This window comes from Leuresthes tenuis, unplaced genomic scaffold, assembly GCF_036924035.1.
Source record: "Leuresthes tenuis unplaced genomic scaffold, fLeuTen1.0.hap1 SCAF_6, whole genome shotgun sequence".
Lineage (NCBI taxonomy): Eukaryota > Metazoa > Chordata > Actinopteri > Atheriniformes > Atherinopsidae > Leuresthes > Leuresthes tenuis.
This window is the reverse complement of record NW_027325360.1, coordinates 32,877,266-32,890,443: the sequence shown is the minus strand read 5'-3', so window position 1 is coordinate 32,890,443 and position 13,178 is coordinate 32,877,266. Positions and strand designations below refer to the sequence as shown.

The 13,178-nt window shown below is 41.7% G+C and overlaps 2 non-coding genes across 2 annotated transcripts; one reads left to right on the top strand and one right to left on the bottom strand.

The window, feature by feature from the left end:
* Window positions 1-9,566: 9,566 nt before the first annotated feature.
* Window positions 9,567-9,680, top strand: LOC140310689 (U5 spliceosomal RNA). The gene has a single exon (XR_011916736.1). It is a non-coding gene; the product is annotated as a U5 spliceosomal RNA (small nuclear RNA).
* A 3,065-nt stretch (window positions 9,681-12,745) lies between these two features.
* On the bottom strand, window positions 12,746-12,859 carry LOC140310500 (U5 spliceosomal RNA). The gene has a single exon (XR_011916562.1). It is a non-coding gene; the product is annotated as a U5 spliceosomal RNA (small nuclear RNA).
* Window positions 12,860-13,178: the final 319 nt, after the last annotated feature.

The window sequence follows — 13,178 nt, the reverse complement described above, 5'->3', positions numbered from 1 at the left end:
GTTTTAATGTCCGACCATAGTTTGTAAAAAGCGGGTAAGAAAAGGTTCGAATGCCCGAACATACACCATCAAAAGAGGGAGCGGAGGTGTTCCACTGTAAGAAGGTGTGAATGTCTGACCATAGTTGGTAAAAAGCGGGTAAGAAAAGGTGAAAATACCCGACTGTACACAATCAATAGCGGGAGCGGAGTTGTTCGGCTACTAAAAGGTGTGAAAGTCCGACCCTGGTTTGTAAAAAGCGGGTAAGAGAAGGTGCGAATGCCCGACAATGTATGATCAAAAGAGGGAGCGGAGGTTTTCGGCTGCAAGAAGGTCTGAATGTCCAACAATAATTTTGTAAAAACCGGGGAAGAAAAGGCTCGAAAGCCCGAATATACATCATCAAAAGCGGGAGAGGAGGTGTTCAGCTGCAAGAAGGTGTGAATGTCCGACCATAGTTTGTAAAAAATGGGTAAGAAAAGGTGCGAATGCTCAACCATACATCATCAAAAGCAGGAGTGGATGTGTTCGGCTAAAAGAAGGTTTGAATGTCCGACCATAGTTCGTAAAATGCGGGTAAGAAAAGGTTCGAATGCCCGAACATACACCATCAAAAGAGGGAGCGGAGGTGTTCCGCTGTAAGACGGTGTGAATGTCCAACAATAGTTGGTAAAAAGCGGGTAAGAAAAGGTTAAAATACCCGACTGTACACAATCAATAGCGGGAGCGGAGTTGTTCGGCTACAAGAAGGTGTGAAAGTCGGGACCATGGTTTGTAAAAAGCGGGTAAGAAAAGGTTCGAATGCCCGAATATATACCATCAAAAGCGGAAGCGGAGGTGTTCGGCTGCAAGAAGGTGTGAACGTCCGACCAAAGTTTGTAAAAAGCAGTGAAGAAAAGTTTCGAATATCCAACCAAACATAATCAAAAGCGGGAGCAGAGCTGTTCGACTGCAAGTAGGTGTGAATGTCAGATCATAATTTGCAAAAAGCTGATGAGAAAGGGTGAGAATGCCCGACTATACACCATCAAATGCGGGAGCGGAAGTGTTCGGCTGTGAGTAGGTGTGAATGTCAAACCATAATTGCTGAAAAATGTGTTAGAAAAGACTAGAATGCCGGACCATACATCATCAAAAGCGGGAAAAGTGGTGTTCGGCTGCAAGTAGGTGTGAATGTCCAGCCATAATTACTCACAAACCGGTAAGAAAAGGTAGTATTGCCAGACCATACATTATCAAAACAGGGAGCGGAGGTGGTTCAGCTGCAAGGTGTGAATGTCTGACTAAAGTTTATAAAAAGCGGGTAAGAAAAGGTGCGAATGCCTGACAATGTATGATCAAATGAGGGAGCGGATGTTTTCGGCTGAAAGGTCTGAATGTACAATCATAATTTGTAAAAACCGGGGAAGAAAAGGCTCAAAAGCCCGACTATACACCATCAAAAGCGGGAGCGGAGGTGTTCGGCTGCAAGTAGGTGTGAATGTTCCACCATAATTTGTAAAAAGCGGGTAAGAAAAGGTTTGAATGCCCAACTATATATTAACAAAAGCAGGAGGAGAGGTCTTCGGATAAGAGTGGGTGAGAATTTCCAACCATAATCAATAAAATGCGGTGAAAAAAAAGGTGTGAATACCCCATAGAACACTAAAAGGTGGAGTAGAAGTGTTCGGCTGCAAGAAGGTGTGACTGTTCGACTATATTTGGTGAAAAGCAGGTGAAGCAAGGTCTGAATGCCCAACCTTACATCATCAAAAACGAGATCAGAGGTGTTTGCGAATATCAACGAAATTTGGGGCGGAGGTCTTCGGATGCAAGTGGGTGTGAATATCCCACCATACAAGTATGGTGGAGAGGAAGCTGTGAATAGCCGACCATAGTTTGGAAAAACCGGGTAAGAAAAGGTTTGAATGCCCGAACATACACCATCAAAAGAGGGAGCGGAGGTACGAAGGTGTGAATGTCCAACCATACTTTGTAAAAAGCGGGTAAGAAAAGGTTAAAATACCCGACTGTACACAATCAATAGCGGGAGCGGATGTGTTCGGCTACAAGAAGGTGTGACAGTCCGACCATGGTTTGTAAAAAGCGGGTAAGAAAAGGTGCGAATGTCCGACAATGTATGATCAAAAGAGAGAAAGAGCAATCTACACATTGATAAATATGAAGGACAAAGCAGTTCCCACTTGCCCATAAGAAAATAAGCTTATTCTCGGATTCCTGATCCTTCAGTGTTGCTCTTTCTTCTACTGCAAAATACAATGTTGTTCTTTGTTGAAGTCGATCTAGACATTGATAAATATGAAGGAAAAAGCAGTTTTAACTTGGTTTGAGTGAATGAATTCATTTTATACATAAAATCCGAAATCGTGCAGAACTCATGAAAATAAGCTTACTCTCGGATTCCTAAAACTTTTGATTGGCTCTTTCTTTTACTGCAAAGTACAACGTTGTTTTTTTGTTTAAATCTATCGAGACATTGATAAATATGAAGGTAAAAGCCGTTTTAACATAGTTTGAGTGAAGGAATTGATTTTATAGATAAAATCCCAAATCATGCAAAACTCCTCAAAAGGGGCGTATGGCTTAATCACAAGTGTGGCTCTTTCTCATTCAGGGTAGTATGAGGAAGTTTATGCTTGAAATATATGTAGAAATGGGTACATATGAAGGACAAAGCAGTGTTAACTTAGTTTGAGTGAAGGAATTCATTTTATACATAAAATCCCAAATCATGCAGAACGTATGAAAAGAAGCTTATTCTCGGATTCCTGATCCTTCAGTTTTGCTCTTTCTTCTACTGCAAAATACAATGTTGTTCTTTGTTGAAGTCGATCTAGACATTGATAAATATGAAGTAAAAAGCAGTTTTAACTTGGTTTGAGTGAATGAATTCATTTTATACATAAAATCCAAAATCGTGCAGAACTCATGAAAATAAGCTTATTCTCGGATTCCTAAAACTTTTGATTTGCTCTTTCTTTTATTGCAAAGTACAACGTTGTTTTTTTGTTTAAATCTATCGAGACATTGATAAATATGAAGGTAAAAGCCGTTTTAACATAGTTTGAGTGAAGGAATTAATTTTATAGATAAAATCCCAAATCATGCAGAACTCCTCAAAAGGGAGGTATGGCTTAATCACAAGTGTGGTTCTTTCTCATTCAGGGTAATATGAGGAAGTATATGCTTGAAATATATGTAGAAATGGGTACATATGAAGGACAAAGCAGTGTTAACTTAGTTTGCGTGAAGAAATTCATTTTATACATAAAATCCGAAATCGTGCAGAACTCATGAAAATAAGCTTATTCTCGGATTCCTAAAACTTTTGATTTGCACTTTCTTTTACTGCAAAGTACAACGTTGTTTTTTGTTGAAATCTATCTAGACATTGATAAATACCAGCCGAAACTCTGCTGCCGCTTTTGATAATTTATGGTTGGGCATTCTTACCTTTTCTTACCCGCTTTTTACAAATTATGATCTTACATTCACACCTACTTGCAGTCGAACACCTTCTAATCCACTTATGATCATGTGCGGTTGGGCTTTCGCACCTTTTCTTACCCATTTTTCAGTAATTATGGGTGGACATTCAAACTTTCTTGCAGCCGAAAACCTCAGCACCTCTTTTGATCATACATTGTCGAGCATTCACACCTTGTCTTACCCGCTTTTTACAAACTTTAGTCGGACATTCAAACCTTCTTGCAGCTGAACCACCTCCGCTTCCTGTTTTAATCATATATGGTCTGGCAATAGTACCTTTTCTTACCCGTTTGTGAGTAATTATGGCTGGACATTCACACCTTCTTGCAGCCGAACACAACCTCTCCCGCTTTTGATGATATATGGTCCGGCATTCTTACCTTTTCTAACACATTTTTCAGCAATTATGGTCGGACATTCACACCTACTCACAGACGAACACCTCCGCTCCCACATTTGACAGTGTATAGTCGGGCATTCTCACCCTTTCTCATCAGCTTTTAGCAAATTATGATCTGATATTCACACCTACTTGCAGTCGAACAGCTCTGCTCCCGCTTTTGATTATGTTTGGTTGGATATTCTAACATTTTCTTAATGCTTTTTACAAACTTTGGTCGGACGTTCACACCGTCTTGCAGCCGAACACCTCCACTTCCGCTTTTGATGGTGTATAGTCGGGCATTCGAGCCTTTTCTTACCCACCTATTACTTACTATGGTTGGACATTCAAACCTTGTTGTAGCCGAACACATCCGCTCCTGCTTTTGATGATGTATGATTTGGCATTCACACCTTTTCTTACCCATTTTTCAGTAATTATTGGTCGAACATTCAGACCGTCTTGCAGCTGAACACCTCCGCTCCCACTTTTGATGGTGTATAGTCGGGCTTTCGAGCCTTTTCTTCCCCGATTTTTACAAATTATGGTTGGACATTCAGACCTTGCAGCCGAAAACCTCCGCTCCCTCTTTTGATCATACATTGTCGGGCATTCGCCCCTTGTCTTACACGGTTTTTACAAACTTTAGTCAGACATTCACACCTTGCAGCTGAACCACCTCCATTCCCTGTTTTGATCATGTGTGGTCTGGAAATACTACCTTTTCTTCCCCCGTTTGTGAGTAATTATGGCTGGACATTCACACCTACTTGCAGCCGAAAAACCACCTCTCCCGCTTTTGATGATGTATTGTCCGGCATTCTAGTCTTTTCTATCACATTTTTCAGCAATTATGATCTGACATTCACACCTACTTGCAGTCGAACAGCTCTGCTCCCGCTTTTGATTATGTTCGGTTGGATATTCAAACCTTTTCTTAACTGCTTTTTACAAACTATGGTCGGACGTTCACACCTTCTTCCAGCCGAACACCCCCGCTTCCGCTTTTGATGGTATATATTCGGGTATTCGAACCTTTTCTTACCCGCTTTTTACAAACCATGGTCGGACTTTCACACCTTCTTGTAGCCGAACACATCCGCTCCCGCGATTGATTGTGTACAGTCGGATATTTTAACCTTTTCTTACCCGCTTTTTACCAACTATGGTCGGACATTCACACCTTCGTACAGCGGAACACCTCCGCTCCCTCTTTTGATGGTGTATGTTCGGGTATTCAAACCTTTTCTTACCCGCTTTTTCCAAACTATGGTCGGCTATTCACAGCTTCCTCTCCACCATACTTGTAGGGTTGGATATTCACACCCACTTGCATCCGAAGACCTCTGCCCCAAATTTTGTTGATATTTAGTCGGACATTCGCACCTTACCCGCTTTTGGCAAACTATGGCCTTCTTGCAGCCAAACACCTCTGATCTCGCTTTTGATGATGTAAGGTTGGGCATTCAGACCTTGCTTCACCTGCTTTTCACCAAATATAGTCGGACATTCACACCTTCTTGCAGCCGAACACTTCCGCTCCACCTTTTAGTGTTCTATCACACCTTTTTTTCACCGCATTTTATACATTATGGTCGGAAATTTTCAACCACTCTCATCCGAAGACCTCTCCTCCCGCTTTCTTTAATATATTTGAACTTTAGTCCGACATTCAAACCTTCTTGCAGCTGAACCACCTCCGCTCCCTGTTTTGATCATATATGGTCTGGCAATACTACCTTTTTCTTACCCGTTTGTGAGTAATTATGGCTGGACATTCACACCTACTTGCAGCCGAACACAACCTCTCTCGCTTTTTGATGATGTATGGACCGGCATTTTTACCTTTTCTAACACATTTTTCAGCAATAATGGCCGGAGATTCACACCTACTCACAGCCGAACAACTCCACTCCCGCATTTGATGATGTATAGTCGGGCATTCTCACCCTTTCTCATCAGCTTTTTGCAAATTATGATCTGAAATTCACACCTACTTGCAGTCGAAAAAGCTCTGCTCCCGCTTTTGATTATGTTTGGTTGTATATTCGAACCTTTTCTTAACTGCTTTTTACATATTTTGGTTTGACGTTCACACCTTCTTGTAGCCGAACACTTCCACTCCTGCTTTTGATGATGTATGGTTGGGCATTCACACCTTTTTTTTGCCCATTTTTCAGGAATTATGGGTGGACATTCACACCTTGCAGCTGAACACCTCCTATCCCACTTATGATCATGTGCGGTTTGATTTTCGAAAAGTTTCTTTCATGTTTTCTAGCAATTATTGATGGAAATGTAGACCTTCTTGCAGCTGAACACCGCTACCGCATTTGATGGTGTATAGTCGGGCATTCTCACCCTTTCTCATCAGCTTTTTGCAAATTATGATCTGACATTCACACCTACTTCCAGTCGAACAGCTCTGCTCCCGCTTTTGATTATGTTTGGTTAGATATTCCAACCTTTTCTTAACTGCTTTTTACAAACTTTTGTCGGACGTTCACAATATCTTGCAGCCGAACACCTCCGCTTCCGCTTTTGATGGTGTATATTCGGGCATACGAACCTTTTCTTACCCGCTTTTTACAAACCAAGGTCGGACTTTCACACCTTCTCTTAGCTGAACAACTCCGCTCCCTCTTTTGATTGTGTACAGTCGGGTAATTTAACCTTTTCTTACCCGCTTTTTACCATCTATGGTCGGACATTCACACCGTCTTACAGCGGAACACCTCCGCTCCCTCTTTTGATGATGTATGGTTAGGCATTCGCACCTTTTCTTACCCATTTTTCAGTAATTTTGGGTAGACATTCACACCTTCTTGCAGCTGAACACCTCCTCTCCCGCTTATGATCATGTACAGTTTGATATTCAAAAATTTTCTTTCATGTTTTCTAGCAATTATTGATGGACATTCAGACCGACTTGCAGCTGAACACCTCCGCTCCCACTTTTGATGGTGTATAGTCGGGCTTTCGAGCCTTTTCTTCCCCGGTTTTTACAAATTATGGTTGGACATTCAGACCTTCTTGCAGCCGAAAACCTCCACTCCCTCTTTTGATCATACATTGTCAGGCATTCGCACCTTTTCTTACCCGCTTTTTACAAACCATGGTCGGACTTTCACACCTTTTAGTAGCCGAACAACTCCGCTCCCGCTATTGATTGTGTACAGTCGGGTATTTTAACCTTTTCTTACCCGCTTTTTACCAACTATGGTTTGACATTCGCACCTTCTCTCACCCGCCTTTTACTATGGTCGGCCATTCACAGCTTCCTCTCCACCATAGTTGTATGGTGCGATATTCACACCCACTTCCATCCGAAGACCTCCGCCCCCACTTTTGTTGATATTTAGTCTGTCATTCGCACCTTACCCGCTGTTGGCAAACTATGGCCTTCTTGCAGCCAAACACCTCTGATCTCGCTTTTGATGATGTAAGGTTGGGCATTCAGACCTTGCTTCACCTGCTTTTCACCAAATATAGTCGGACATTCACACCTTCTTGCAGCCGAACACTTCCGCTTTTAGTGTTCTATGAGGCATTCACATATTTTTTTTCACCGTATTTTATAGATTATGGTTGGAAATTCTCACCCACTCTCATCCGAAGACCTCTCCTCCCGCTTTTGTTAATATATAGTCGGGCATTCGAACCTTTTCTTACCCGCTTTTTACAAATTATGGTCGAACATTCACACCTACTTGCAGCTGAATACTTCCGCTCCACCTTTTAGGTATGTATGGTTGGCATTTGCACCTCTTTTTATACTGATTGCTGAAGATTAAGTTGTTCTTTCTCAAACTACAATTTTTTTTTAATTGTTGAAACTTGATTTGAAGTGGATAAATAAGGAGGACAAACAGTTTTAAGTCAGGCTGATAGAAGGAATTAATTTTATAGCAAAATCTGTATTTCATCATATGTCGAGATATGCTTATTGCTGAAGAAGTTCTTTCTCATTCTACAAAGTACAACGTTGTTTATCGTTGAAACTTGATTAGACATGAATAAATATGAAGGACAAAGCAGTCTTAACTTGGTTTGAGTTAATGAATTCGTTTTATAGGAGAATCCGAATTCGTGCATAACTCATAAAATAGAGCTTATTTTCGGATTCCTGAAGAATGAGTCTGGTTCTTTCTCATAATACAAAGTTTGTTGTTTATTGTTGAAACTTCATCAGAAGTGAAGAAATAAATTAATGCCTATCAACAAATGTGGGATCTAAACTCTAGTGCTTCCTCTAAAATAATTTCCTTTCTCAATTTAGAAATGTGTGTGTGTAAGTCACAACACCCGTGACACCAAAACGGCTTTCTTTTCTCTACACTCTGCACTATGAGCACACACACCAAATCAGAAAGGCTTTTTTCTCTCTTTTCTACATTATGGACTGTGGGGACACAAAACCGCTCTCTCTCTTTTTTTTTTTTTATCGTGTGCCAGGGCGTTGTCTCACGTATTAGATTATGCTTAAGATACGAATGGGTTTATCAGTCACATCAGAATCCATACATACTGATCCTCCCGTAATAAAATGGTCGGATCTTATCAAACACACTTTGTTTCTTGTGACAATCAAGTCAGCGAAACAGCGTATACACGTCAAGACACTGAATCAAGTTTGCCACAAGAACTCATAAGTTTGGCACTATTGCTCTGCCGTCAGCAATCATACACCCATTTTATTTTCGTGAGACATGTGCAAGCACCTGTTCATCTACTGTTCTATCACTATGAATTAGTGATCTATTATCAATAAGGATACTTCTACAACTACTATCAAAGTATGTCCGGACTTCTTATGTTGTCAGTTGCTATATATGAATAAGTGGGTAGCTACTGACAAGCATTAAGCATGTCACACAGCCCAAACATATAACATTTCAGGACACACCACACAGTTAACAACCACAGTGAAGCGTGTCAAAGCCCAAACATGTAACATTCAACAGGACACTTACACAACACATTCAAATCAAACAGTCAGACAACATACAAGAACATATACCCCAGCCGGCATTGCTCCCTGCCTATTTTCGTACAGCACACTATGTGTGCGCACACCTTTATTCACAAACTCTTCAACTTATACTCTTTTACCGAAGCTGCTACAGCTCGATTGGCCGAATACCCTTTGATCCTATTTCGGTGAATTTGACATCTGCCTTACATATAACAGATTAGCGGTTTAGCAGTTTTAATTTAGTTTGAGTGAAGGAATTCATTTTATAGCAAAATCCGAAATCGTGAAGAACTCATGAAAGTAAGCTTATTCTCGGATTCCTGAAACTTTAGATTTGCTCTTTCTTTTACTGCAAAGTACAACGTTGTTTTTTTTGTTTAAATCTTTCAAGACATGGTAAATATTAAGGACAAAGCAGTTTTCACATAGTTTGAGTGAAGGAATTCATTTTATAGATAAAATCCCAAGAGTCTGCTGAGAAAAGAGAGTGAATGCGAAGTAGACTTTAACACGGCTATGGGAGCGAGCCGAGTGTGGGCTAACCGGGAGAATTGCTTGAAAGAAACGCGACACTGAATGAGCGATCAGAACAAAGCCTCAATACGGGATTCTCGTGGTGTTTTTGTTGCTGCCTTGTCTTTTGCACAGAGTAAAAGACAAGGCAGCCATCGAATAGGGCCCGATTGTTCCTAGTTGGTCAGCCGAGGAGCAAGGGGGGGGGGGGGGGGGTGACGGATAATCGTACTCTGGTTTCTCTTCATAACGTACAAGTCTTTCGCCTTTTACTAAAGATTTCTGTGGAGAGCAGCACTAATGAGTTGTTTCTATTTTTGGCAGGCTTTACCTTTGCGGGTGAAGCCCTTTCTGTCTGTGCAAAAGAAATCTTCTTACTGTGCAGAGTGACTTCTCTGAGTAGAGTCGCCTTACTTGTTGCGACTGTGCCGATGTTCGAAGCTGGAGTGCAAAGTTGTTGCTTGAATGGTGCTTGCTGGAGCGTACGGGAGTGCAAAGTTATACCATTTAAAAGGGCTGAAGAGTGCTCAGTGCAGCGGGTGGGCGACACTCTGGCCACCTTGAAAACCGAGGTTACATCCACTACCAGGGGCAGCCCAAGTTCTGCCGCAAGTGTGGTGAGCATGGGCACCTGGTTGAGGCTTGTACCAAGGTGTTATGTGGGAAGAGCAGAGAAATTGGGCAAACTTTTGGAGAGTGTCCAAATGGCAGGAAATGTAATCTCTGTGGAGAATTAAATCACCTCTTCAGAGATTGCCCTAAATCTTTTGCCAACAAATTAAAGACGGTAAAGCCACAGTCAAGCCAACAAAGAGAAGGACCAAAGGTGGCAGTTGGTGAACAAAGTGAAGAGGTTGACCCAATAAATTCAAACTTCCCGCCAAAAGCTTGGATTGGAAGTGAGGAGCAAAAAGGGGAGGGGCCTGTAGAGGCCTCACCACTCAGTGTTGAAGTCTGTGAGAATTCACAGGCAGAGGGTGGAGCTACGCTAAATGAGGAGGAAGAGCAGACAGGTGAGTCTAGTGAAGATACTCACCTCCCCGAAGGTCAACAGCCGAAGAGGACGGCATCTGAGCCTCTGATTCCCCAGTGGTATCAGAGAAGAGGGGAAGGGTTAGGTCCCTTTCAGACAGTTCTTCAGTGGAAGAACCTAGAGTCTTCCCCTCCGACTCACCAAATGAGGTCTCCTTTTTAACTTCAGCTCTGCAATCAACCCCCAGGGACTCAAAGTTAAATGCAACATTGCGTCAGAGGCCAACACCGAGAGTCCGAAAAGGAAATATAGATCACCCTACTCACTTTTCACCTAAAGAAATGAAGGAAGAGCTAGTTTCCCAAGAAATAACCTGTGTGTAATTTGTTTTGATAACTTAGAAAAACGAAAATGACATACCTACTTTCCTTTATGCTTTTAATGGTTCTCACCTTCTCAACACTAAATGTGAGAAGTGTGAAATCAAAGACAAGAGCCCAGAGTATTTTATCCTTCTTAGACTCCATAAAATCAGATGTGTTTTTAATACAAGAATGTGGACTACCTTTTTTAAAAAACCATAGACAATGGGAGGAAATGTGGCCCCATTTATCGATATGGAGTGGCTCAAATCAAAATAAAAATGATGGTGTGGCCATTCTAATTAAAAATCCGCATGTTCTGGTGAAAGGTAGCACAGTGGTGAGAGACGGACGGGCACTTTTAGCACACTTGAATTTTATGGGGCAAGACTTTAACCTCTTAAATATTTATGATTTCAATGGAAAAAATGAAAGGTATGACCTTTTAGAAGATATACAGCTTTACATGCTAGGGCAAGTACCTTTAGTTGTAGGAGGGGATTTTAACTGTATCTTGAGCAGGAAAGATAGAAAAAGAGCAGGGGTAGATTTTAAAGTGGATAAGACTTCGATTTTACTTCAGGGCATATGCAGGGATTTTAAGCTTACTGACTGTTTTAAAACCATGCATCCCAGAGAGGAGGGCTTCACCTGGTTTAGTCATGATGGCACCAGAGCCTCTCGCTTTTTTTAAACAGCAAGGTAAACGTAAAAAAAGGAAAGAGAATAGATGTATGATGGGACTACATAAACGCTTACAGCGCTACTTTAAACTAAATCAGTGTGGCATAGACTTTAAAGAAGAAATCAAAGATGTCAAAAAGGAAATGTCAGTTTTAGCAGAAATAAAGAGTAAAGGAATTTTTGTAAGAAGCAGGGAGCAGGAAATTGAGGAAGGTGAAAAAGAAAGAAAGTTATAAATAAAAAGGAGTGTATTCAAAATCTAAAAAGAGAAGATGGGTTTTTAACAAAATCCACACAAGAGATGATTGAAACAGTACATACCTTTTATAGTAACATGTACAAAGAGAAACCAGTGCACTTGGAAACATCGGCAGAAATCTTAAAATTCGCTGACAAAACCGTAAAAGAGAATGCACACTTGACACAGAATTTTACTGCTTTAGAGTTAAAAAAATGCCTAACAGGTTTTAAGAGAAGTCGAGCTCCGGGTTTAGACGGGCTTCCTGCAGAATTCTATCTGACCTATTGGGACCTTTTATCATCAGACATTTTAGATGTTTTTAAAGATTTTGAAAAACTCGACCGACAGTTTTAGAGTGGGAATAGTTACTCTACTTTATAAAAAAAATGATAAGACTGACCTAAAGAATTGGAGGCCCATCACACTTTTAAACTTTGACTGTAAACTTTTTAGCAAGGTTTTAGCGACACGGATGTCCTCTGTTTTAGAGGAGGTAATTCACCCAGACCAAGCTTGTGCCATCTCAGGGAGACAACTCACCGACAGCCTCGTACTGATTCGAGACATCATTGATTACGCTAGAGACAGAAACACCCGGCTTGTCATCTTAAATTTAGACTTTGAAAAAGCATTTGATCGGGTCTCGCATCAATATCTCTTTCAGGTGTTGCAGCCATCGAAAAGGGCCCGATTGTGCCTACTTGGTGAGCTTTGCTTGGTTGAGACGCTTGACCCCCCCCCCCCCCCCCCCGCTCCTCGGCTGACCAAGTAGAAACAATCTATTCGATGGCTGCCTTGTCTTTTATTCTGTGCAAAAGACAAGGCAGCCACAAACACCACGGGAACACCGTATTGAGGCTTTGTTCTGACCACTCATTCGGTGTCGCGTTTCTTTCAAGCAATTCTCCCGGTTAGCCCGCACTAGGCTCGCTCCCAGAGCCGTGTTAAAGTCCACTTCGCATTCACTCTTCAGCCCTTTTAAATGGTATAACTTTGCACTCCCGCATGCTCCAGCAAGCACCATTCAAGCAACAACTTTGCACTCCAGCTTCGAACATCGGCACAGTCACAACAAGTAAGGCGACTCTACTCAGAGAAGTCACTCTGCAAAGTAGCAAGATTTCTTTTGCACAGACAGAAAGGGCTTCACCCGCAAAGGTAAAGCCTGCCAATAATAGAAACAACTCATTAGTGCTGCTCTCCACGGAAGTCTTTAGTAAAAGGCGAAAGACTTGTACGTTATGAAGAGAAACCAGAGTACGATTATCCGTCACTGCGGGAGCAGGGCATCAGGCTAGTTGGTATAGCCCCCCTTGCTCCTCGGCTGACCAAGTAGGAACAATCGGGCCCTATTCGATGGCTGCCTTGTCTTTTACTCTATGCAAAAGACAAGGCAGCAACAAAAACACCACGAGAATCCCGTATTGAGGCTTTGTTCTGACCGCTCATTCGGTGTCGCGTTTATTCTCCCGGTTAGCCGACACTCGGCTCGCTCCCATAGCCGTGTTAAAGTCTACTTCGCATTCACTCTCTTTTCTCAGCAGACTCTTGGGATTTTATCTATAAAATGAATTCCTTCA